Source organism: Brachyistius frenatus, unplaced genomic scaffold (genome assembly GCF_029030835.1).
Source record: "Brachyistius frenatus isolate BFR_SWC_R1_liver_20210118 unplaced genomic scaffold, ASM2903083v1 Contig_3, whole genome shotgun sequence".
Lineage (NCBI taxonomy): Eukaryota > Metazoa > Chordata > Actinopteri > Embiotocidae > Brachyistius > Brachyistius frenatus.
The window spans coordinates 2,546,696-2,574,336 of NW_027210602.1; the positions used below are offsets into that span (position 1 = coordinate 2,546,696).

General features: G+C 41.1%; 1 protein-coding gene across 1 annotated transcript in view; it reads right to left on the reverse strand.

Moving 5' to 3' along the window:
• The window catches only part of lhx6a (LIM homeobox 6a), a 243,623-nt gene that overhangs the window by 24,583 nt on the left and 191,399 nt on the right, over window positions 1–27,641 (reverse strand). The window lies entirely within an intron of this gene.

Genomic DNA, 27,641 nt, shown 5'->3' on the forward strand with positions numbered 1-27,641 from the left:
AAGACAGAAATATATAGACATATAAACCATTCAAGGAAACTATGTAATTGACTGCCCCAGATACCTGATTTAATATATCCTTTTGCTCAATGCTCAACGGCAGAGCAGCAGAAACTTCTGCAGGCCAACTTCTGGTCTATGCTAACTTGAATGGGAATACAAAAAATGCTATCTTTCTAGACTTCCCAAAAGTTATCGAATTGAATGGATCAATTCTGATAGTGGAATGAGCCATTTTACAGAGATTGCGACTCCTTTCATGTTATTGAACCATCGTTTTACAGCCGCAACAGAAGCGATGGAAAAGGCTGTGGCGGAGCTTATGACATAAATACGTGATGACGGGGTTTTGGTGACTATTCTTGTTGCCATAAACGGGAGACAAACGTTCCGACACTACAGGTTTAAATCGTCTTAAATCATTGTCCACCGACAGCTCTTCTGGAGCGTCCAACCACGTGTATTCATCAGAGAGGAATTTGCTTTTTGAGTTGATTTGAATACTCATGAATAGTTATTATTGACATTTGACACAGAAAACATAAAATATAAAAAAATATATGACAAAACAATCATAACTCATGGGGCGCTTACAAGCCTTTTCTAAAGCTTTTAAACACATCTAATGGTCTTCTTTGGCAGTTGGACCTTTTCTGGATGGATCAAACTCATTCAGTGATGTGTACTGTGTGTGGTTCAAAGCTTCAGAGTTCATATTATTTTGTCAAACTACTACTTTGTGACATTTCATGCCTAAGTAAGACAAATATTTTGGCAACTTCAAAACATCATAATCATCCCTCGAAGTAATCAGGGTTTGTAACAAACTGAGTGAGCCAGTGCAGTACTTTTAAAACCGGGGCTTGAATCAGCGATCTGTAAGAGATTAGACTTTTGAAAGGAGCCCAGCAGACGACCTGGCTGATTAATTCAGGGGTTTGCGTTTCACGCTGCAAAAAAAAAAAAAACCTCTCCCTTACAAGTACACATGGCAAACATGGCTTCCTGGAGGATAAACACGTCTTTTAGGTGAGAACTGCGAAGACAAAACAGGGTTTAGAAATGGCCGACAAAAGTGTGCGCCCACCGGCGGCTGGGTAAAGACCCGTGTGCATCAGTGTGGTCTAGCAGCTGGGAAAAGCCTCCTCCTTGACCTTACATGTCTGAAACCTGTTGCGGTACCCCCCGAGACGGAAAGACACATGGAGCAGGGCATATGGTATAACGTAAATATCACTCCTTTGTTTATCACCTGATTCTAATTAACTATGATGTCATGTTTTCTTTATTCTTCTTGAGCTTTCCCTCTCTTTTTCTGTAACTCGTTCTCTTGCGTTGTTGCCGTCTGGGTCTTGCGATTTGATTTCCCCCTGTGCCGCCGCGTTCACGCACACCCCCCTCCCCCCCATTTGTTTTTTAACTTTTGTCATGTCTCGGTAAAGTTCAGACAGATTCCAGCACTTAACGGGATCAAACGTGGAGCAAGGTTATCACACAAACACACACACGGTCTCCCCCTCTGCCCAGGGCTGCAGCAGTTGTAATTTGTTCATTGCATCTATCACTTTCAACCCTCTCCCATCTGTTTCAGTGTGTACGTGCTCGTGTGTGCGTGTACGTGTGCGTGCAAGTTAATTTCCGCGTATGATGAAATCCACCAGAGTCGCTCCGTCCCGCTGTGTTTATTACAAAAAGGTCCTCGATCCTCTTATTGTGCTCAGGAATCCTCAGTGTCTAACGTTAATGTCAAAACCTGAGTAAGTATGATGCATCAGAGCGACATTCAAATTTCCTTTCATCCTCCTAGGGCATCTAGTCCGTTGTTTATATGATTACTTGGGTGTTCTGTAAACGACATATCAAGTACAATTACTTTGAAATGTGTTCAAGACACCGATACCCCTCCCCCCCCCCTTTTCTCCCTCCCTCATAAAGTTCAAGGGCTGGCATTCCTAGCCCAAGATGTCTTTATTATTTGGTGGTACGACTTCAGAGATGTAAAACATGCCATTTAAGTCCGACATGGAAATCTGGACTGAAAGTTAGATATCTGAGACAAATTCGTCCACCGGTTCATTCGGAGGACCTGGAATCAAGTCTGCATATATAACACGTAGAGACCCCTTGGAATAGCTGGATGTATTTTTATTGCAACTTTAACATGACTTAATGTGCTCTTGCCTTTACCCGTAATGCACAACAAGGCCAGACATTAAAAGCAGGGCATTTATTCAAGACAGATGTTTCACACTGATTATCAACCTCAGTGATATCTGAGTTAGTCTGTTCAGCGGCACCAAGCCACACATCGTTTCTCCCGTTTCTGCAGTGTGCCGAACATGTTCCTAAAACTGTTTGCAGTGTCATTTTTTCGTGTTGTGCTTGGGTATGTTTGGTTAGTGTTTGGTTTGTTGAGGCATGTGGCGAGGCTCAGTATGCGGTTTCTGTTTTGACTACATCAGGATCTATCGGACCTGTGTCGGACCTCAAATGAAACGTACACCATCGGCTTCACACGTTCACAGCTCCTCTGTTTGCTCAGAGAGTCTTGTGGCCGTGCTACCTGACCACAGCAGCAGCTGTGAATATTTGACATCCTGGTGAGAGGGGGAGAGAGAGAGAGAGAGCCGGGGAGACAGAGAAGGGAATATATATATATATATATAGAGAGAGAGAGAGAGAGAGAGAGAGCGAGAGACTTGTGGGTTTGGAGGAGAGGTGAATATCTGAAAGAACCACAGTCCTGGGGGCATTTACAGCAGTCAAGGGGACGGTGGAGAGGGGGGCACAAGAAAGGGAGGAGGGGAGATGTTTGCTGAACGGGATGCCAAGGGGGGGCGGGGGAGGAGGAGAGGGGGGACGAGTGGGTGAGAGGAAGAAGGGGTGATCGGGGTGATTAAAGAAGTTGCCAGAAAATATGGGGCAGGAGGGTGGGGGGTGACGGGTGACTTGAAGGGGTATTTGCAGAAGTAAAGAGGGTGGGGGGGGGGCAAAGAGGCTGGGGGGGAGGGGGGGTCAATCATTGAAAGCAGACCAAGGGAGTTCCTGGAACCCAGAGGGTGAACCAGGAGTCCTCCTCCTCTCATGTTCAGCACATTTGACTTAATTCTCCATTTGGTCCTTCAAAGCGCAACTACTTTGTCGTCCTTATCAACACCTTTTCCCCTGACATTACACCTGAATGAATCCATATTTTGTACATTAATGAAACATATGAATATGTATTAAGTGACATGGGCTGCTTGTACTGACAGACACACCAAAACTTAGTCGACGATCAAGTCTCACCTCTCCAGCCAACACTGTTTGAAACAAGCTCTCATAAACCAAGCTGTAATATAAACAAACTTGTCAATCAATTACTCAAGAAAGACAAACATTTACCTGTCTTGTACTGTATGATATCTTAGAAGTGGAAGACCAAAACACAGCAAAAAAGAAGAGCAGTTCATCAGTTACTTGTTAGAGACGCACGACTCCAGGCCTCTGAATTGTTGACACACAATCAATTACAACTTAAAGTGGCAGTTATACCGTCATGTCTGTGAAAGCTCTGTGGTCCTCCACGTCAACATTTGTTCACAGGTTGCAGCAATTACTACTGGATTTATTAAATAAAATAAAAATTCTAAAGCCGTTCGGCGCAAAATCCGATGAACTGCTTTTTGAGTTAGGAGAGGCTCAAGTATGAAAATGAAAAAAAAATTAATGCAGTGATTAAAGTATGCACAAGGTTTGTAATTATAAAAAAATATCTTTGGTTTTGTTGCCTCGGGGTTTTTTTTAACCATCGACTGCGAGTCCACCAATGTTACAGAACTGCAATGCTAAATTGTCCAATTCTTTCCATGAGTAATTATACACAAACAAAAATAATAGTTAACACTTTGTAATTGAGGAAGCTTTCCTTGGAACAAATAAGGCTTTTGTGCCAAAAAAAAAAAAAAAAAAAAAAAAAAAAAGGGACACAAAAATGTCAATATATTTCACATGTAAATATGCTTTTGTTAAAATTTATATCAAAACCAAACTATTTGCAGATGCAGTTGCATAATTATGAGTTCAAATCCAGATTTCCTTTCCTTTTTCCCTGGATTCTTTTTTATTTTTTTTTAAGTGTGGTGTAAACAGACCTTAACACCTACAGGTTTAAACCCAGAAATCAGCATAATTCCATCTCATTTGTAAATGTGCTTTTACACACACCGTCACATCAAGTAGTTCAGTTCACCCCCTGCCTGCCCCTTCACACAAACACACACATACACACACACACACAGCTCTGCGTTTTTGGTCTCCCTCTCTGTTCTGGTTTAGAGGTAACCTGTACCTGGAGCGCAGCCTCAGCTCCAGCTCCATCTTAACATCTCCTGAGGGCTTCAAGTTTCCTGCAACAGGTGGCTCAAACATTTGCCTTGGCCTGCACTGAGGTGAGGCCTCTGTTTATCGCTTTGGAAAAAGAGTGAGGAGAGTTAGGAGAAGGAGAGAAAGACAGGAAAAAAAAAAAAAAAGGTGATAAACTTAAAGCGTGTCAGCAGGAGCAAGAAACATCCAGGAAAAACCATCCTGCCACAAGAATCCTAAAATGTAAAATGTGAGTCACTCAAGCACAGCGTGTTTCATCTCAATGAAGATAAAAAACAGAATGTAAACATGTATTTTCTATTAATATTTCAGACAAGGCTTTGATAAACCTCGAACATTTTCCAGAGCTGGAGCCAGAACAGGACCAAATTCTTCTCCTCTCATCTTCTATATCTGCTTCACTTAATCCATTTTATTTCTACTTTCTGTGCACTGCTCTGCCTCTCCTCACCTTAACTCCTCCACCCCATACTCTCCAGAGGAATATGCCTGCAGTCTAAATGAAAATATATTTGTTGTTTTCGTTGGCCTTCTCTCCTCAAACTCCACTGGCGTGATTCAGCCTCAGACCCAGGGTCGCTGGAAGCGGCTATGGCAGCAGAAAGCCTCTATTAGTCCTTGATCACTGGCTGCCTGACAGCGGAGTCAACATGCAGGGCATTAGGACCTGACATGGGATCAAATAAAGGCTAATTTATTGGCTGCTTGCATACGGTAAAACCACATTAACCATTGCCTGTCCTGGTTTTGTTTTTTAATAATTAAATTTGGTAAAAACTTAAATAAATGACCTGATTAAATGAACAAGAGGGGAAGTTATTTTCTCCTCTGCAAAACCAAAAAAGGAAGAAAAAAAAAGGACTTGTAATGTATTTTTAATGAACAAAAAAGAAAATAACACTCTATTGGGGAATTCTTGCATTGTTGCCAATCATAGCTGGTATTTGCATTAAAAACTAATGACTTAACACCTGAAACATTAGAGTTTTTTGTGAACGCCATATTGGTTCAATTTATAGCCAACATGGCTGGCAACTACATTTGTTTTTCCGTTGGAAGGTATTCGCTGATTTAAAAAAGGATTTGGTTGAATGTCATGTTTACCCTGCAGAGAGAAGATTTTGGTACAGAGCATTTGAAGCTGTTATGATAGAGAATACCTTTAACATCTGCTATTGATTTAAGTGGATTCACATGAAGGAAAGTGTCTTCAACCGGATTAAAATCACGATATCATCCTCCCTGACGACTGGACAGAATTCCTAAATTGATGTGGAGGTGTTTGTAGGACGGATTAAAGTCATCCAGACACCAAAACACCCGGCACTCACGAAGTGATAATGGTAAGCATACAGAAGGTCACTGTATTTGTAACACCGTCTCTGTTCTTCATCATGTATCACAGGAACCAAGTGCCACAGTATCAAACAACAGCGAACCTCCTAGTCTGAAACAATATTCATTCCAAGTCCTGAACTTGTTACCTCCACTCGATCCCTTCTGCACATGCGCAAAAGTCGGCACATGCATAGAGTCTAACATCTTTTACGACATTGCTCAATCTATTTTTTCCCCCATCACTTTAATTCTCATTAGTGATATAAGATTAAACAATGATTAAGCCATTCCACACAGCACTCTGCTAATATCCAGAGAGCCGGAAAATAAACCCCACTACTGGACAAGGTTTTGCAAATCAAAGTCCTCCTTTCAGCGGCAGCCGTGAAGTGTTTCAACGCTGTAAAATGTTTACACACGTGTGCTACAAATTGGACAGGAACGCATAGTGTTTCTCAGTGCAAAGGCGTGCACGTGCGAAGAACAGATCGGGCGGCCAGCAAGGATTGAGCATTGCTAGTTGTTTATGAAGCAGTAGACTTCATTGAAAAACGCTGAACTGCAGTATTTTGATGCCAGGAAGCTTTAACAGAGGTGCTTGTCAGATGGTTGAACAGAGTCAAGAAACCCCAAACCTCACACCTTAATAATGTCTCCAGTTATCAAGTTTACACTCGGATGCATCAATATGAATGCTTTACACGAGAGGCAATCTGAAAATGCGCCTCGCTTAAACTACCCTAATTCTTAAATGCATGTGTATTTGCAATCATGCAAAATGACACATACACGCATCAAAAGCGATCCCTGTCAGTTTGAAAGGCATTTTGTGGCCATACAGCAACACGAGGAATGTAAACGTCCACATATTAATGGCCATCAATCAGACTCTTTTACATTTGGACTAGTCCTTATCCAAAGCCCTAATATTTCCACGTTGTCTCTAAAAACTGTATTTCACCGTGTATGTTGATGCAGATCCAAATCAATACTTTCAAACTGTCTAACACATGAGAATTATTGCTATCCTAAATCTTCCTCTGGTCAGACTGTTGGTAATATGAAGATTTGTGGCTTGGCTTTGTGTCTTGTATGTGGTAAGGGTCAAGAAAAGTAAGAACAGACTGAATGTGCTCAGCATTTAGGTAAGATGGCAAAAGGAGTGAGAGGGGGTTTTGTGGTGATGTGGGGAGATTGCTGTGGTATAGGCCTATACGAGCGTTGTGGCAGGACTGAGCTATTTCAGGAGATTTAGCGTGTGTGTCTTGTAACTCATTTATCCTAAGTTACATGGAGTCTGTACAATGCAAATCCATGTGAACGGTTCATGAAAACTGAGATAGATATGTTCTGTTTTAAATACGATACACCCTCTAAAATGTCCTCAAGCCATCTATTTTCATTTCAAACTCTGACTCAGACATTCAGTCTTTTCGTTTCCTTTCCGAGTTTGAAATTTCCCCTGTTCTACATCCACCTATCCTCAGCATCCTGAGCAAACGCTTCAGTTGTTTTGTTATCTACAACAGGTATTTTGAACACACAGTGATCATTAGCAGTCAATACAATTTAATTCTTAATGTAAAAAATCATTATGACATCCAATGTTTTATATTTCAGTGTAACAAAAATTGCTGATAATCAAATCTTGTACTTGAGAAATTCTATTACTCACTAATGCCTGTTACAGTGGGGTCTAATAAGTGATTTTGTTTTGACCGGACCACAGCAGCAGGTCACCCTTATAAATGCAAATGTCTGTCACTAACTGAGCGAGTGATAAAGTTAAATCCATTGGTCGAGACTTCCTATAGCCCATTTCAAATTAAAAAGCTCTTGTTTCAAATTGCACGGTCTTCATTTAACCCCCATTTAGCAAAGCTTCCTCTGGCTGTTTCTACAATTCATCTCATGAAGACTCCTGAACTACTTCATTCTGTAGAAAGCAAGAAAATCAACACACTCAAAAACAGAGACTCAAAATAGAAAAATAAAGTTCACAGGATTAGTTTGTTTCTGACTCGTGTTTTTAAACCTGCTAGGGATTAGATTAGTTACACAGTGACCACAATTGTATGATATGTTGAAACACAAACCACCACCATGTGACCAGAAGGTCAGGGTTAAGACTCAAGTTAACTTGCAAACCCACCAATCTCACGCGGTGAGACGGTACATGGCCCTGGGAAAATGAGTTCACCCATTTCTCTCCCCTCCTCTCTGCTTCAGTATAAAACAATGCCTGCTTCATTTCAACCAAGCATGCTCCTGCTGGGCCCCACAAAAAGGGCAATCATGGAGAAGATGAGACCTGTGATGGTTTGGTTGTGGTGTGTGTGAATGCACACATGTGCGCACATTGCATGATGTGGTCTGAACAGCACAGGGCTCACAGGAACCTTGATGAGGTTTTCAGAGAAGCACTTAGCCTTTCAGCACAGAAGAAGATATCTCATTGATGTCATCGTCCTCATGTGCTCCATGCAGGAGTATCATGGCCGTACTGCATCTTCAACTCATCTCCATTATAATACAGGTTCAAGACGCTCGGAGGAGCACAGGCACTTACAGGGCCTATTTTGAGATCCCCAAACGCAACTCAACACTGACATGATGATCAAAATGCTATCTACAAATCTAATTTACTTGCGGAATTATAAACAATCAACAGCCGTCCTTGTGCAAGTGAGTCATACGCTGTATTTCTACGCTTTAATTTAGTTGCAAGTTTTTATTTGTACGTATCAAAAGCCGATGTAAACCAAATTCATGACAAAAGAAGCCATTTACACTGAAGCCACACAGGTGGAAAATAATGCAGTGTAACTGATGCTTAGTTTTACTAACCAACAGTGATGATGTCCCAACAGCAAGAGCATCCCGAGTGTACATAGTACAATAAAAAAGAAAAAACAAATCTTGTGGCAAATGTAAAACACATGTTGGCTCAATCTGAACGCAATAAACAGCTTCTGGCCCCATGTCCCCGATTCCAGCCGTCATACAAGGCCAAGCGTAGATAATAGCAACGATGACTGTCCAAAACACATTTATTGCATTTAATTATTCAGCACGGGGCATTCGAGGCCCCCCGAGGTTATGCGAGACCCAATCATTTACTGTTAATCACACAGTTTGAAATCCGAATGCAAGTCGTGTGAGAGTTTAGTGTAATCTTAGTAATGACTTGGAGTTCTCTCTGATATGATTGTCAAATGTTAGCCATATTGCCATGCTGCTTTATGATGATAAACTAAATTATTATGTCATTTTTTTTGATACAAGGTATTTCTTAGTTTGTCAAGTTTGGTGATGCCACGTTCCCCACCGATGTAAACTATTTTATATTCATAAAAGTTTTCCTGTTTTAACAGCATTCAGACTTTGACTTGCTCATTAATAAAAGTAGCTAGATTGTGTCCTTAGGAGACTTTGGCTGTCTCGTGCTCTCAGGGTGCCCCCACCGTCTGGCACCCTGATTCACACATAGACACACAAATCATTGCTGCTACAGCTTTAACAAATAAAATGAAAGACAAACTTTCCACGCTACATTCTTGCTCATATTTTTCTAGACACTGTGGACAATAGCACCAGACGTTCACTTCAAAACTAAAGCGTAAAACAAAAGGAAAAAGCCCTTCCTGAAAAGATGTGGCTTTATTAGACTGTCAAAAATGATGGCCGGCTAATAGGAACCACAGGTCGCTGGGGACTCTGTGGTCTGAGTCTAATGCAGTCTGCCTCACAGTCTTTTTTCCGGTGGAGAAAACAGTGGTTATGGCAGAACTAGACTAGGATGGGCAACCACAATGTCACTCACAGCACTGTGCCCAGACTCTGTGTGGGTACATGTGTGAGTCTGCGCTAACAGGCACTTCTATGTGTTGTAAAAGCGCCCGCCCAGCATGTACATCTGCGAGCGTCTACAATATGTGTGCATGCATGTATTTTTGTCTCTCATCCATCATCTCAAGCTGCAGCGGGACGACTAACCACCCCAACGTTTCATCGCGACAGCATAGGGACTGTATGAGGACAGTGGTGGTTCACGCTGGCATTCTTCGTCTGTCCCCTCAGGTCACCTAACGATCCAGATGTGAGATAGCTCGTACCCCCGCAGTGACTCTGGTGGTGTCTGCTGAGGACCTCCAGCAGTTCAAAGTGTGCTTAGTTTGCAGCTGCTGCATTTGGCGGGAAGCGTCATTTTTCTGGAATTCGTTAACCTCTGTTGTGCCTGTGTGTGCGTGAGTTTGTGTGTGTCCCATAAAGGATGTCAGACTATTTCATAAAGGGCTCCTAAACGCTGTGCTGCTGCCAGCTGTTTGTTTAGAGAGAAAACAAGCTGGATGAGACTCTTCAATTTCCTTATCTCTGATTCTCTCTGGGAATTGTCCAATATCCTCAGTGTGTGTGTGTGAGACGCTCTGTGTTCTCCTGCAAAGTCCAGTCTGTGCAACTTGCATTCACAAGCAGACTCATTTGCTTTGCTTTCCATAGTAACAACCTCCATATGGCAGAAGTTATGATGTTGGTCTTCTTGCATGAAATCAGATCAGATACAAATGATGACGGCCTGACTTTACATCACACACACACACTCACACACGCACACGCACACACAAAAAACAAACAGGCTCACACAATTATTGATACTGTTACATCCATACCAATTAACAAAAACTACAAGGAGCTACAGACACACGACAATTAAACAAGTGTGCATCCACACACAGACTTAGGACACACAGGCCTCACTGACCAAAGCTTCCAGGTTTTACGTCCATTCGGGAGATCTACCCCCTCACTGTGGCTTACTCAAACCCCCGTGTTTATAATGTAAGGAGTTTCTTCTGTAACACACTGCAGTGCAATAAACTCAGATTAAAAGATCTTTAAATTAGTAAACTAGTGACCGAACAAAACAAAAATGAAAGAGTTTTTTTTTTTGCCTTTTTTGAAGCAGCTTCGAACAGATTTTTTTTATTTTTTTTATGGTTGGACTACTGTACTACTGTAGCATCTAATCTCAGCGCAACGCATGTTTTACTGGCGCCTGATAGTAACGTATTCTACTTCTCCTCTTTTTGTTTTAAGGATAGTTGGCAAACAGCTTTAAGGTTCATTACTGCCACCTTCTGGCGATAGTAACACATTACTACAGGGCACCTGTAAAAACAAGTAATTATATATTTTTCAGACAAGACAATAGTCACATAAACTACCTGATTTTTTTTAAAGCTTTAGTGACTATTCAAAAATGTGAAAACCATGAACTGTCCCGACAAGAAACCAACTTACGATGACGCACATTTCTTCAAGCAAGTTGTTATTTTTTTCTTGGCTCATGAAGTCATTGGCTTTCATTTCCTATAGTGTTCGCTGTAGTGCAGGGGTCTCCAACCATGTCAAAGAGCAACTTTGACAAAATGAAAGTGTCCGAGAGCTACATGAGTAACTTTAACATGGATTCACATAGATGAGCTCCATCAGACAAGCTAAATAAGCTTCTTTTATGTGGAAAAATAACAAATCAATACTTAACACACATACTCAACCAGTAGCTCACAAGCCTTAACCCTAGCGGATTCAGCTTGTCCGGACATTATGTCATGACTTCACCTATATATAAAACACAATGACATTCTTTCCCATCTCTGTGTGATCTGTCTAATCTGATCATTAGGGACATTTACTATAATATGCATCTGATCTCACTCGAACCAATGGGACATACGTGTGGAAATTTTCTTAGCTCACATTTCCTTTTCCCATTTTGTACTCTCAACTTTATGCTCTTTTCAGTCTTCCCCTCTTCTCGGTACTCTTCCCCGTCCTGCTCATCCTGCTCTGACTGCAGCTGCCCTCAACAAGACATCCTTCTGGCTCTCTCTCCTTCTTTCTGTCTCCTGTTGTTTTACTAGCAGAGCAACCCCGGCCAGATGTACTCTATATTCAGAGTTTATCTTACCTTGGCTTTAAAACGCAGGTCCTCTGCATGATTAAAAAGAGCCAGGGACTGAGAACAGACTTCAAAAGTGGAGGGATGAGGCACCTCGGGGAGAGAAGAACATGGGGAAGGAGGAACAGGCCGAGCACTTAATGATGTTATGTTTATTTTCAAGTGTGTATTTACTTGCTGCACTGATGCTATTTTCTCTCATTATCAATGTCAGAAGAAATCCTAAACTCTACCGACTTCTGAAATAAATCTACTGGAGCAAGAAGAGTATACATTTTATTATATAACTTTTATTGTGTTGCTAAAATACATGTTATCTTCAGGACCTAATGAAAGCCCAACTCCAGATGTCATTCTTACAGTCCTTTGTATTTCTATAACAATGCATTTAAACAACCTGTTATGAATTCAAAATTCATACCGAAAACTGTATATTGATATTATACTGCTGCTGTCTGGTATCTTCACACATTCAGTTTTGGCCTCCTACAAGCAACAGCTGTCTGGCCTCAAGCTTTGCACAGTGATCACGTTTGAGGGATGAAACCATCAGAGGACAGCCCAACCCTTCACTCTTATATCAGACACTAAGGTATATCACAGTCTGGCCTACAGATCAATTCCTGGGCTTTCCCAATAAATTCACTGCAGTGCACATTGACCTAACAACACTAAACAGACAATACATTTGAAAATAAGGTTATAGCTTCTTATTGCTCTGTGCACGTCACATTGTTGCGCAGCCTTCGCTTGCAACAGGAGTTACTACAGGATACTGAAACAATGCCATCTCTGCTGGATGCTACTTCTCAAGATCGGTGTGGCAGCCGTTTAAATACCACTGCTCCACAAACTATACAGAATTTTGTCCATTAAATTAGTTTTAACAAAACACTCAAGCATTGATTTCATTGCAAGGGATCCATAAAAAGATGTCCAAGGACAGCCAGAGACAAATCGCAGGATTGTTATTTATGGTGCAGGAGGTACCCCTCTGGGAGGTGGGTGGGTGGGTGGGTGGGTGGGTGGGGGGGTCCCCATTTTGAGTTGTATGTGGCCACAAACCTTGAGGTGTCGTTGACCCATAATTAAACAAATCTGGGTGAATGAGAAGTCCAAGCACCGCCACCACACTGAAGCTCCCCACAGGATTGTGATGTGGTCTTGCTCTTAATTCCTGTTTGAACACAAGCTAAAAGTTGTTCAGGCAGAATGGAAGCAGAGCTGAAAATGGGAACAACAGATGAATCCACAGTGACAGTTGCATCTTTGTTTAGGTGGCCGAGCATTATTGCTCCCCACAGATCGCCATGTAGACTATTGTAGCATGGATTCAGAGTGGAAAAGTGACCCATATCTTCTGCTCAAGGCTGATGCATCACTGAGTATTTTACAAAGGATGTGACCAAGAGATATCTGTAGATTAATTTTTCCCACAGGTAAAAACACGTTTTCTTTACACCATTTATACCAAATATGCATCCCATGTGCATTCAGAGGTTGCTGCTCGAGGACACGTCATAGGTCAACAAATTGTGGATATGGTCTATATATAGGCCTGTATGTTATGTGTACAGTAGCGCTGCCCCTGACCAAAGATTCTCTTAGTCAACTAGTAATCGTTCAAGTCAATAGTCGACTAGCCATGGCATGTTTATGTCATTACTTTAATTAGTGACTTCCAGGGTTAACAAATGATATTATAACTAACATTGTTAACACTTGCCTACATTAAAGAAAATAACAAAATCCTGAGTGTGACTCAAAACACTGCACATTTTTGGTTTTCCTGCCACTAACTAACAATCTTTTCATCGACCAATGTTTGGTCGGCTATTTGAGGGCAGCCGAACATGTACAAATATCTACTGTGTCTGTCGTAAATACAACCTTAAATCCACCGATATTTACCAAGCAGCTGCATCTGCAGAATAAACTGATTGAAAGGTTTTACAACATAATGAGGGCCAGCAGCCTGATTAAGGATCATCTTCAGACTTTGAAACCCAAATCCTCGCGGACAAAGACAAAGACAGACACACGCGTACGCACGCACGCACGCCCTTCAGCTGACTCTAATGGGTAACAGTTTTAAGGAAAAATACAGTACAATATTCACTGTAAACTATTTAACTATAATTTGAAGACCGCCTTCCATCTGAGGCTAGTTCAGGACAGACCCTTTAAAACAAGGACTTCACTAAAACTGGGTTCTTGGTGTACTTTCTGGTTTACTATCTTTCTGACTTGTATTTCATTTCAATGGCTCAGAAAACACGTGGACATGGGAGGACATCAATCTGATAGCATGAGCTCTGCTTAAATTATTAAATTAAAAAAAGTACCTAATTACGAACTTAAAGCAGGGAGGCAACATGCTGATAGCTTTATCAGTGGGTTAGTCAGCTCTATAATAACGTTTACCTTATGTATGGCTATAGCTCAGCATTTGTTTTCATTCCTAATTCATCTCCCAATTATTTTCTCAATCAATTGTTTTATTCATAAAGTGTCACAAAACTAAAATAAATCCTGAAGTGACAATGTCTCTGTCTTGTACTCTCTAAACAACAGTTCAAAACAAATATATCCAGTTTACAATGTTGGAAAACAGAGAAACTCCTCTCATTGGGCCAATTGATTCATCAACTAACCATCGCAACTTTTTCAGCACTTTATGTTGTTTTTGTACTTTTAAATTTGCATTTTGATAAATAAATGTCACTTACGAATACTAAACTGTTGTGATGCTTAAGTGACCCGGGCAAAATATGCTAAATTTAAGACTCTCTTTTGCCTCAGATCACTTCAAATTTCTTATTGTTTGTTTCTTAGTTCCATCTGTATTGGGTTTGAGTACAACCTCTCTGGCAGTAAACAACTTTAAAGATACTTTTGTTGTGTTTGCTGCATGGCTACACCCTGCTGAGAATCCAAAAAGACGTACAGACATGTTCAACAGGTACAATTCTAAAAAGCAGTGCAGAAAATATTACACACAACAGATTTAGGTACGCGTTATGGTTTTGCAAGACGTCACACCATTACAGCCAGGACAGGAGAGTCTTATGAGCATGTCACTCTCCATGTATATGTACTACAAACTACCAAGCAACCACTCATGTTTCCTCAAGTTCCCAGAATACACGCCGTCGCAGTTTACACATGACACCTGAGAGACAGAAGCAATGCGTGGAAAACTACAAACACCAGCGTATCATCCAAGTGTGAAGCCTCGCACAGAACTTAGCCCAGAGCCTTGGACCAACCTGCTCATCAAAGACAGAGGGGGAATTACCCTGGCCTGCATGGTGAACACACACACACACACACACACACACACACACACACACACACACACACACACACACACACACACACACACACACACACACACACACACACACACACACACACACACACACACACACACACACACACACACACACACACTCCTATATACAAACACACACATTCAGGCAAAGACAGACAGAGGTCTAATGAGTCCCAGCTGTGAATGGTTGCGTGATACAGCAAGACAACAATTAATGTGGAGAGGAGGCAGGACATGTTGATCCACTAAACAAAGAGAGACGGAGAAAAAGAAAGCGTGAGAAGGTGAGAGAGATTGGGAAGACGTAGAGTTGAAGGGGAGAGCAAGAAAGTCCTATAAGCTTAAAGACATACAGAGATTCAATTACTTACAGCAGAAAATTCATTTTACACTTAATTATCCAAAATATTTTAACAGTTTAACCTCATAAAATTGACCTCGGTACTGTCAGTGCATGTGAAGTCAGTTTTTAGTTGTGTTAAAAGAAACTCATGTTGAGGTTACTTTCAAAGTTTTCAAGTCTCCACTTAACATTGAACAGAGAAGGTTTGTGGGAGTTTGATGTCAGCGTGTTTAACCTCGGTCTGTAAGGTCCAAGTGAAAAAAAAAAGCTACAGTATGCTGTTCACAAGTCAGAGAGTGAAAACGCTGGAATCAATCGGAATCAGCTTTTTTCCTTTTTACATTTTATGTTCCAGTATTTGTCCATATTCCATCTATACACGTAGAGGAAAACTAGTTGAGTTTATGAGGCCCTGAACAAGTAGTGACCAGGTGAAACAGACGAGGGTGGTTTAAAAAGATTTGAGACTGAACCTGTTGCATTTCAACGGAGCGCAGCACTGTGATGTGAAGGAAGCAGAGGGAAGTTAGAAAGTATTCAAAGTTACTTTGCTTGATCAACGTCAGCATCCGAGTTGCACGAGTTTTTGAGACCACTGGCATTTGCACATTTGCTATGACACCATTGACTTGAGCAGTGAGCGCACATCATATTTTCAGACTGTAAGCACGAAGTTCAACTGGGACGTCCTGAGGCGTCTGACGGAAAACATTTGGTGCAAACCATCTGAACTGTGGTGCAATGACACTTCTTTCTCCAACATGATGCGCGTTTTTAATGTGCTCCGAGTGGGCGCACAAAATTCCTCACCCTCAACAAAAAAAATCATAGCCCCCCCCCACCACCCGAGCTCACCGAATTTAACTCCCTGGGATTTCTTTCTGATCATCAAAAATTTGACACAAATTTAATGCGCACTTTCTGCTGAAGTTTCAGGTCCACGGTGTCGTCGCCAACGCGCTCGTACCAAAAATGCGTGTGACTCAGGGGATTTTGATCAAGTGACACAACCTGGAATACTGAAGGTTATTATTGCTTCTCCCTGCTCTGTGTACGTCACTGTGCTGCGCTCAATTCACATGCAACGGAAACAGTCCCAGAACTCTCTGATCTGCCCTCGGAGGCCTCATCTAAATTCCATTGTCCTGCTTGGTCAGTAACAAAGTCAAGAAAAAGAAAAAGAAAAAAAACAAAACTGCACACGAGACAATGAAAACACCAAATACAGTGTCACTACTTGTTTCTCAAACCCTAACTATTTCTTTCCTCATTTCTCCATCTAGAAATCCATACAAGTTCTGTAAGAATGTCATCTGGGCTCAGTTCCAGACTGGCCTCGGAGGAATAAAAATGAATCTATTTCCATATCCCTGTAGGATAAGAGAAATGTGTCGGGATAAACACATTGGGAGGACCGTGTGTTGATGTTCAACTGGCAAACAACTCAATAAGGGGAAAGCTGAGAATGACGAGCTCACACTGTGCAACGCCCTTATTTCATGTTGTGTCTATTGATTAGTTTAAACTTGAAAGTTGTAAGATGATGATTCATTTGACTGATATCCATCGAACATGTTTTTTTGTCGCCTGCTGATCATTGCTAAATGATCCAGCTAATCAGAAATCAACTTTCCCTGCTCTCATGATTTCTTTTCAGTGACAGTATATAATCATTTAACGGCACCTAATTAACTGACTATATAAACGAATAAAAAAAGTAATGTTTCAAAAGGCAATATAAAGTGTCGGGCCTACTGATGCAGCCAGGAGAGAGCAAGCCAAGCTGCATGTGTGAATGAGTATTCAGAAAGGGAAGAAAACCCTTTTTCCAGATTGAAGGAGTTGCTGGAAAAGACTTGGTGACATCATTGTGCTTCAGTGAAAAAGAGTTGAACTGACTGTTCTTTCAGAAACTTTAGCCTCCACAAAAACGTACTGCTGCAGTAACGCTAAACCCTTTCCATCAAAACTGTAGCAGGTCAGAAAGAGGTGAATATGTTAACATGTTTAAGAGACTCATTAGTGTCATTTATGCTTGCGATAGACATATCGTATGTGTCCCAATACTTTGACCAGTTTGAGTGAGTAAAACACTTTGGGCCTGATTTACTAAATGTTTGCGCGTGTAAAATCACGTGCAAACTCCACAGCACCCGCAAAAAAATACCCAAGCAGATTTAACAACGACGTGCAGTGAGGATTGCTTCTTTCAAATGTGCAATTTAACACACGTTGTCCATTTAGTGTGTTTGCCTGCATGCATATGTAATATTGGCCGTTTCTACTTGAACGTGCAACAAATTGGGAGGGGAAATGTAAATATATAAATTTAGCACCCGCAATGATATTTACTAAACCTGAAGGTAGAAATAGGAGAAGTGATTGTTGTGTATTTTAGTACGACTGAAAGGAACCTATTAATCAGATGCGCAAATCTGGAGAGACGGCTGCTCTTATTGTGGTGAGAAGGAGACGCAGAGAAACTAAAGAATACGCAGAGAACGTTGTTTTACACCCGCGGAAAAATATTTTTGATGGCAGAGGCATAAATCATTCAGATATATCGTCTGTCCAGCGATGACATTTCTGAGTTATTGAATGAACTGAATGATGATTTAAAGCCAATAACAAGGAGGAATTACGAAATACCAGCAATTAAAAAACTCACCATTTTACCGCCTCTGGGTCATTCCAGTGTATCGCTATGGGAATATCCCACCGAGACCCGTTTGCCGTGCGTGCCGTTCCAGGTCCTCAATACTATGTCCTGCAGAAATTACAGGAAGAGGCTACATAAGGTTCACAAGCACTCGCGAGGCACTCAATGAAAAGCCACCTGCTCATCACAGGAAGCGCTGAACCAGCAGATCAGTGTTTGTTAAAGGATCTCATCCTCCGCCCGTTTCTTTTGTTGGCTGATGTTTTATTACAAGCCGTTTTAATTTTTTGCCTGATATCTTGCCATGTTCTCATAATTTCATCTATTGATCTTTTTGTTATTCCCACAGCATTGACTTCCTTGCTGATGATCTCCTATGTAGCGTTTTGTTCTTGTTATATTCATATCTATTCATTTCAATGGGATCAGATTTCCTTTTGCTTTTGCTTTCTGTCTGTTAGAACTGGAATCCCTTTAACACACAAATACCTCATTTAAATTGAGCGATTTGTACCTCATCTCAAAGACGCAATTGCTCTTAGTAAATCACCAGCAAAACGTGTGCAAAATAAATGTGGAAACCTTTTGAATAAACATGAAATTTAGTACCCTCTATTTGAGATCTTAGTAAATCAGGCTCCTGCAGTACTAAAAACAACAGTAAATACTTTGATATAGTTCTGCGTTGCACCTGTCAGCAGGTAAAATGCACTGCTGGCTGAGATAACCACTTGCCTGGTTTTCACTGCAGACTGTAAAACAAACAAATAACGCAATAATCACCTCCCCACAAACATTTTAAGAGGTGAATTCAACCACACAACAGCAACAGCAGATGGTCAAAACTGATGTAAACACACATTCTCACACACACACACACACACACACACACACACACACACACACACACACACACACACACACACACACACACACACACACACACACACACACACACACACACACACACACACACACCATGAAATGCATAGCAAGGGAGCACATAAACAGTGTGATCCTGTACAGTTCCTTACCCTCCATGCGCACACATACATTCAGATACACACACACACACACGCACAAACATAATCAGGCGTTCAGATTAGGCGAGCTAATAAAGCTTTTGGGTCGCAGCCCAGAGAGGGGCTGGGTTTGAGGGACTGTGCAGAGTAAACAGAGCTTTAAAAACAATAACAAGTCACTTGTGAAAGATTTGGAGTTTGCAGCAGTTCTGTGGACTAATAAACTTTGTATTAGCAGGTGATTTTATTGGGACCCCAGGGGAAATGTGTGTAGGTGTTTGCTTTGGGAATACAACGGGGATCAGACAGCTGGAGGCCTAGCAGGTTCAACATGATATATTTTCATTACCCGGCTTAACTAAGCCGAACAAATGTAATCACGCTAAGCAGTCACACGATGGTGGTTATCAAATCATTAATTCAACCTCGAGTTTTCCAATCCAGTGTTCATATAAAAGGGGCGGTGTTTGTAGCATGTGAACAATTACAAACATGGACAAATCTACTGACAGCAGAGCGGTGCATTTTACAAACACATTTAAAAGGTTTATAATATCATTGCCCCATCATTAGGGCATGAGTAGATCTGATTACAATTACATTTGTATTTCATTAGCTTAATGTGTTGCTTATGGCATATATGACAATTCCAGTCTTATTCATTGTCAAACAGACTGGGAAGCTGATAGGAAATAATAATAAAAACATAATTCAAAGCGTTAGATAGGATTACTTTTATAAGTACAACAAGGACAAACTTCAGTGCTTCAATTACTCGGTTGTAGGATGGTATCGGTATACAAAAGCACCACGAAATAGAATCCGTATCTAATAAAAAAAAATTGCCAGGGAAAGCCAAAAGAGTTTGCCATCTCTGAAAGCACGAGACTCTCACTATCAGCGTACTGAGCTCCATCTTTTACAACTGGTGGTGCCCTTGTCCAAGAGGATTGATCGGCCAGTAGGCGGTGCTTTTACACTTTTTGAACGCTTATCTTAAACTTAACCTGCGCTGGAGCAGGTTAGTTATACAGAAGGGGCACATTGGTTCAAATGTGGCTGGTCATGGTTACAAGGATGTCTGTATCGTTTGGTTCATTTGAAATCAGATATGAGAGAAAAAAAAGAAAAAAAGAAAAGCTATGGGGGGGGGGGGGCATTGCACCAACAATTTAACTTTACCAGCCTCATTTCAGTCTGTGGTGCAAGTAAGATGGGTTTAGTGTTAACTCTGACGATAACGGGGAAAAAATGGTGGATAAAACGGCGACTGTGTGTTGCCAATACTTAAAATATAATGAACCATTTAAGAAGACATCATCCTATTGTGTATCTTAACAGTGCCAGAAGGAGAGAGTCGGGTATGACAAAGAGCTCCTTCTCCCCACAGCATTTAATCAGCCTCTCCATGCAGATTCAGATTGGGCAAAATCTGGAACTAAAGCATTGGGGGTGTTTATAGCAAATTATGTGCAGCCCTATTCAGTTGTGAGAGGATACAGGATTTCAACCAATGATAAATGGCATACAGCATTGCATTCGAAACTTCATCAACACACATGGGAGCGGACATGTCAAAGAATTGCTATAGGTTGCTAGGACAACAGGGCACACAACAGATCAGTGAATTTTACAAACACTGAACGTGATCCTTTAAAGAAGAAGCAGAATTTAAAAACCTGTCTAATTATTACTGATTGAATATTTAATTTTCACCACATTTAAATGGAAATCGAACCTTGGATAAAAAGTGACAGCTCTAATAGACATGCATGTGCACACACACACACACACACACACACACACACACACACACACACACACACACACACACACACACACACACACACACACACAGATGTACACACAGTCATGTTGTGTTCCACTGAAGTTCAGGTCACCCCACCTCACCACAGTCCGGGAGAGAGATGAAATAATGTTCACACTGACAAAGAAAAAACACACTCTCCATCCAAAAAATGAGCTGGGAAAACAGGCGAGCAACACAGCTAGTGAGGTGGAAAAGTATTCCTCATACGAAGAATCAGCACAAAAGGCCAGGCACGCTGGAGACTGAAAGATGTAGCCACAAAATCCTGGCCCTAGAAACCACACAAAAAACAATAACTGTTGATCTATGGAGGATAGAAAAAATATCAGCCCCCCAATGCATTTTAATGCAAAGTAGTAAAATTAGAATGTCTGTCTAGAAATATCCGCTGTCTTTGTCCTAATCCGAGTGAGCAGTGCCAATATTAATACACCTCTTAGAACACAGAGGCAATGTTATTTCATCTGGATATTGAGTATCTGTGTGTGTGTGTGTGTGTGTGTGTGTGTGTGTGTGTGTGTGTGTGTGTGTGTGTGTGTGTGTGTGTGTGTGTGTGTGTGCGCGAGAGTGTTTGCAAAATTACATCTAGGAACAGCCGAAACGACCCCGAGAAGCCAAGTTTAAAAACCACACATACACAATGGAATCTGCACTATGTTTGTTTTGCTTTGTTTAATTCCAGACCCCCAGTATGAGGGCTGATAGAACAGTGAAACAGGAGCTGAACAAGGGCCAGGCGCAGCCAGGAGTGAGACTAAAAGTCCTCACTCACACCTTCCGAAGCCTCCGCCGATGTGTACCTCTTCTGTCATATTTACTGCGATCTTTAAACTGTCATTCAGCAGAGCAGGTCATTGACCCAAGCTGGGTCGACACCAAAGAAGGTCATTTTAGGGACTGTAGAGTTCACCAGCGACAATATCTGAGTAGCCAATAAGCGTCTCGTAAGTTATTAAGAACCAGATAAACTATATCCTTAAAATAAAAATAAAAAAGTTTTTGAATGATTGAGCTAAACTCCCAGTCACTGGACCTTCATTAGGACAAATGCCCTTAAACACTTGCAAAACACTCGATATGGGTATATTCTCCAGAGACACATTGTCTCTACAGTTTGATATCCCCCCCCCCCATTTAAATTGGATGGAGTTTATATTATGGAAGCAACGATGATCATTCGAGTAAATTTCACCTGCATTTATATGAAATACTCTTGAAATCCTGCCAGAAGCAGAAGTGCTCTTTACTGAATTTATGAAGTAGTAACTGACTCTTCCATTATAGATATAAAGTTAACGTAGAGTTCAGTTTTGTTTTGAGGGGAAAATGGTAACAATGCGACAACTGTACTCAGAAACCTGTTATCGCCGATGGCTTGCACCACGGCACGATGACTTTTCGCGACTACAATCACGAATGAATGTGACGAATACCCACAGGGCTGATGGAAACGAGTCAGAACTGCCGTGGCATGAAGGGCAAAATGGAGGAAAAGCTGTTATTGTGTTTGTCTAAATTCCCGAAGTGTGCAATCAACTTTGTGTTTGCATTGAGACCTCGGGAGGAAAGCCGTATCTTGGAAACACTATTCCAACCAAAAGGCATATCAGGTGTTTTAACAGTCAGGTAACTTGTAGGTAGACAATATGTAGCCTATTTGACAGATTTGTTCCATGGTTTCCTGTCTATTGCTCCTCAATAGCTGCAACAATCTAGGAGTTGTGAAAACTCCACCTATTTGGCTCCGTCCTCCACGACTTCCTCAAACACTTCACATGTTCGCTGAAGCCAACAGCGAGCGCAGTGTAAATCGCGCTGTGTCTGACAGGACTGTATTGCAAACAACTTTGATATTGTTTCACAAAAGAAGCCCAACAGTTGTCAGAGTTTCTTCGGGGGAAAGACCTTATTTAAAGACCTAGACAAACGATGCTGATTTAGACGTGAACCATGGTCACTGATGGGAGAGACGGATCATCTGTGCTTCTCTACTTCCAAACAGACAGGCAGGTAATTTTAGACTTCAGGAGAACAAATTGGCCTCTTTCACCCACTCAAGTCAATCAAGAGAGTACGGGGGACTGGAGAAAGAGGTCATCAGACAGACAGGGTGGGTTAAACACTAAACAGGAGAGGATAACAGAGATTAAAGAAGTCTGTATTAAAAAACTAAATGATAGAAAGTGGATAAACAAAGGAAGGGATAGAAAAATAAAATGTGAAAAGAAATATGTCTCTCTGTTCTCCCACTGGTGGTCCATGTTCCCTTTTCTTGATTTAATTGCCCGGGTAGGAGTGAGATCAGAGCGACAGTTCAGCAGTAGGCTTCTATCAGACTTGAGAAACAATAACAAATAAGAAATTAAAGAGATGAGAGAGAGGAAGAGAAAAAACAAGCGATGAGAGTAAAAAGAACTAGAGACCGGTGATGCATAAGGAAAAGGCACATAAAAGAAAACATTTGGAAAAAAAAGGAGGAAGACTGAGTGCAAAAGCTTAACAGAAAGAAAGAGAGGGACTGAGGAAAAGCAGAAACAAGTGGAGCTGGTGGTCCATTTCCTTGTTTTCAACTATATTTAATTACCCAAGTAGGAGTAAGTTCAGTAGATCAGTAGTAGGAGTAGCAGGCCTTCATCAAAGCAGCAGTCACTGCTTATTAGAATATTATTACAGAACAGCAGCAGCCAGCCAGTGGGCTGATTACTGACTGGGTCCAACGGGAGGCCTCATTTGACTGGAATGTACGGAGGCTGAAATGGAGAACAGGGATAAACACAGAAATACCGTTTATAGACTATGTATTTTAATTTGCTTTTATAGAAACGGTGTCCACAGGAGAGACACTGAAAGACCGGCTGTCCTTTTTCATTACAATTTTTTTCCCCAACTACTTTAATTGATCTCTTGTATATTATATAGTATGAATTTTGAATTGCTTGGATTTTCTGAAACCCTAAGATCCAGTGAAAAATCCATTTAATGATCATACATGACCAACATTTGCAACTAATGGTAACAAAGATCTCCCAACTCATCCTTTCTGCTATTAAATCTAATTAAAAATGCCAAAAGAAATGCTGGTATAGATCACTGGATGAGCATATCCGTGTTAAAAAAAAAAAAGAGCAGATTTTACTCAAACGATCCCTCTTCCCATTAAATATATACAGGGAAAGAACACAACCTTTTTAAAGACATGGACAAATACCCCAAAGCCAAAACGCCAACTACGAGATCAAAATACAGAGCCAATCTAGGAATACCAGTTCTATGATGAAACACAAGTAGAACAGCATGCTGGGCAATTAGCATTACCTACAGGAATTCAGATCACATCTCCTCCACCAATCAGGACAAACGGTGAACTTGGGTTGACTGGTTGGTTGACTGGGTGAAATTAGGCAAAGCAATGCCTGATATTTATCCTCAGATTTGATATGGCTGGTTGATACGGTCCTCTACCACACAACACGCACACGCACACACGAACACATTATGAGCACGTGAGCGGTACGCCTTGACAACGCAGGCCAACACAGCATCTCTACAAGCTTACGCACACACACACAGAAACGCGCGCACACACACACACACACACACACACACACACACACACACACACACACACACACACACACACACACACACACACACACACACACACACACACACACACACACACACACACACACACACACACACACACACACACACACACACACACACACACACACACACACACACACACACACACACACACACACACACACACACACACACACACACACACACACACACACACACACACACACACACACACACACACACACACACACACACACACACACCTAGTGTGGTCCAACCGACGACCACCATGACTTCATGAGACACAAACACAAACCACAGGCATTCAGTCATTCCTGACTGAGAAAATATTCATGTCAAATTTAGATTTAGTAGAATTCAAAACATGTGTGTCTGCAAAGTTAATACACAGGGGCAGTGCAAATGTAAATGTATCTATACACACACACACACACACACACACACACTAAAGTTTTTCACCAGTTTTATTAAGAATTCAATTCAAAGGCTACATCTATCTCAAATTGTCGTCTTCTTTATGATCAGATTCTCCTTTAAATATTTTTTTTTTTTTTTTTTTTAAATGCAAATAATGGGACCAAGCCTACATATTCTATAAACTATGTTGCCAAGTTGGATATCCACTATTCAGCATGCATGACTTGGAAACTGTCTTTTTACTTGTCGTCTTTCCTATTCCCATCACTCTCTGTCTCACACAGACACACTGCATTAATACGCATACCAAATCTGAGGTGGCAGAGTGTGTGTATGTGTGTAAAGGCGTGGAGCAAGTCGAGGTTGGCCTAATTGGAGGTTGTTTGTATGTCTGGGAGAGCGCATAAATGATGGAGGTAAAAGAAAAATGAAAGAAAGGGAGGGAGCAGGTGGCCTCCTTCATCTGGACCGCAGCTGTATGCAGCATGACTCACACACTCCTACCTTGACCAAAAGACACACAGACACACACACACACACACACACACACACACACACACACACACACACACACACACACACACACACACACACACACACACACACACACACACACACACACACACACGCAAGTGTACGCGGACATGCATCTTCAAAGACACATTTGTGACTGTACAACACTGAAAACCCTCGAGACATCCTGAATCAGACCACAAAGATCTCTGTGTCACCCACTGCTGTTTGCTTTGATGCCGCAGACGACAGGTTAAGCTATTAAATTAAGAATATATGTACATTATGACAACAATCCTTTGGATGGAGGACCCTTTATATACAAACTGTGTTGGTTTATATCTGTAAGATTTGGTCATCGTTTCAGTCCATGATTATCCTTAACTTTCTCCACTTCAAAATGTCAAACTGTGCACTCGGGTTGAAAGAAAATTGCATTTAGATCACTACTTCAAATGAAGTTGATCATTAATGTCATCAATTATGATAAAAACACAACAAACTAGCACAAAATATGACCTTAAATTCAGAAATTAGAAAGTAAATTACTTCCATTTTTCCTTCATTCAGTCTTTCTCAGCTCTCTTCCTTTTTCTGAGGGGTGTGTGTGTGTGTGTGTGTGTGTGTGTGTGTGTGTGTGTGTGTGTGTGTGTGTGTGTGTGTGTGTGTGTGTGTGTGTGTGTGTGTGTGTGTGTGTGTGTGTGTGTGTGTGTGTCTGTGTGTGTGTCTGTCTGTGTCTGTGTGTCTACATGTGGAGGGGACATGGGGGTGCTTGCCCTTCAGGGCGTAGTTAAGGTCCTTTGGAGCTCGAGCTTTTTTTCCCTCATTTCACTTTGATTCCTGGAACACTTAACATTACACATGCATGAGCACACTCACACTCACACTCTCTTAACTAGACATGGACTCTTACTGACAACAAGTTGGGCAAAAGCTCAAACGCTGTATTCAATTAAACCAGCAAACGACACCACTCCTCATCCCCCATCTCCTCCAAATCACTTTGTGAATGTTGCTTTGATTTTAATCAAATTTGGAGCATGGCAAAACCAAAAAGGCGTACAAAATTCTTAATTTCATGGTGAAATAAATTATGCACCAATGTTTTTTTTGACAGGAACTTGAGCTGGTGATTTCAAAGTCTTGCCAAAAGCGTGTTTATTTCATACTGAGGAATTACACATTTTTACTTATCCAATAGATCATAAACGCCATAAATATTTATGCAAAATGTGCATAATAACCACCAGGATCTATATACACGTAGGGGGCTTTATAGTGCAGACTTGCCTGCTGTCACTGGAATTTGAGCTTCCCACATTGGTCCAGATGATACACATCATCAATGCAGGATGGAACAGCAAAACAGTTCTTGGTGTCTGTCTGTATGTATTCATGTCACACAAAAAATAAGTGTATGTCGGTGTGAATATGAATCAGTCCAGAACTAAAATGCAACAATTTTTCCTTTGGTCTGGATCAAAAGAACTGAACTACGAATGTAAAAACACCCTTAAAGTGCAAAAGAGTGAATTATTTGAGAAACAAAAACCATGAACATTAAATGTTTTTATGTTGCACTACCAAAATTGTTTTGGACATGGCTGTGGGTTGAGGGATGCGGGGGAGGGGGGGGGGGAGCTGTCTCTTGTTGGTATGGCTGGGAAGACCAGTGCTAGACTTGAAAATCTCTGAATGAGGGTATTGGTCATGGAAAACATTGGGGAAATTCCTTGATATTTTCAAGCAACATATAAATTAATGAAATGCCTTTAAAAGTTGGGTAAACTAACACATGTGGAGGATTTGTTGTGTAAAATGGGGCAGAGTGCCTTCCTGACCTCTTCTGAAGAGCATTCTTTCTCCTTGTAGCCTTTTTGTCCACACTTTTTTTTTTTTTTTAACAGTCTGACTTTCCTACATTCTTCATGGCTTGTTGGGATTCCATGTCTTGGATTGTGGTCTCCCTTTGCCATGATGGTTATTTGACTGAACCTTGGCATTGCTCATAATCTGAATTCTTAACATGCCCTTTTCCAAGGTTGGAGCAACAGAAAATTATTGAATTTTCCATTGTTAGGCTACAGAATGCTTGTTTAGAGTCAAATATATTGTGTGTGGTTTCCCCTTTTAAAGTATTTGAATACAGTTTAAATATTTTTAATTTAAAGCAATTTAATCACCATTTGTTATTGTAGATGAATGTGACAACGCAGACCCAGACAGAAAGACTGACCACACTCTTTACAAA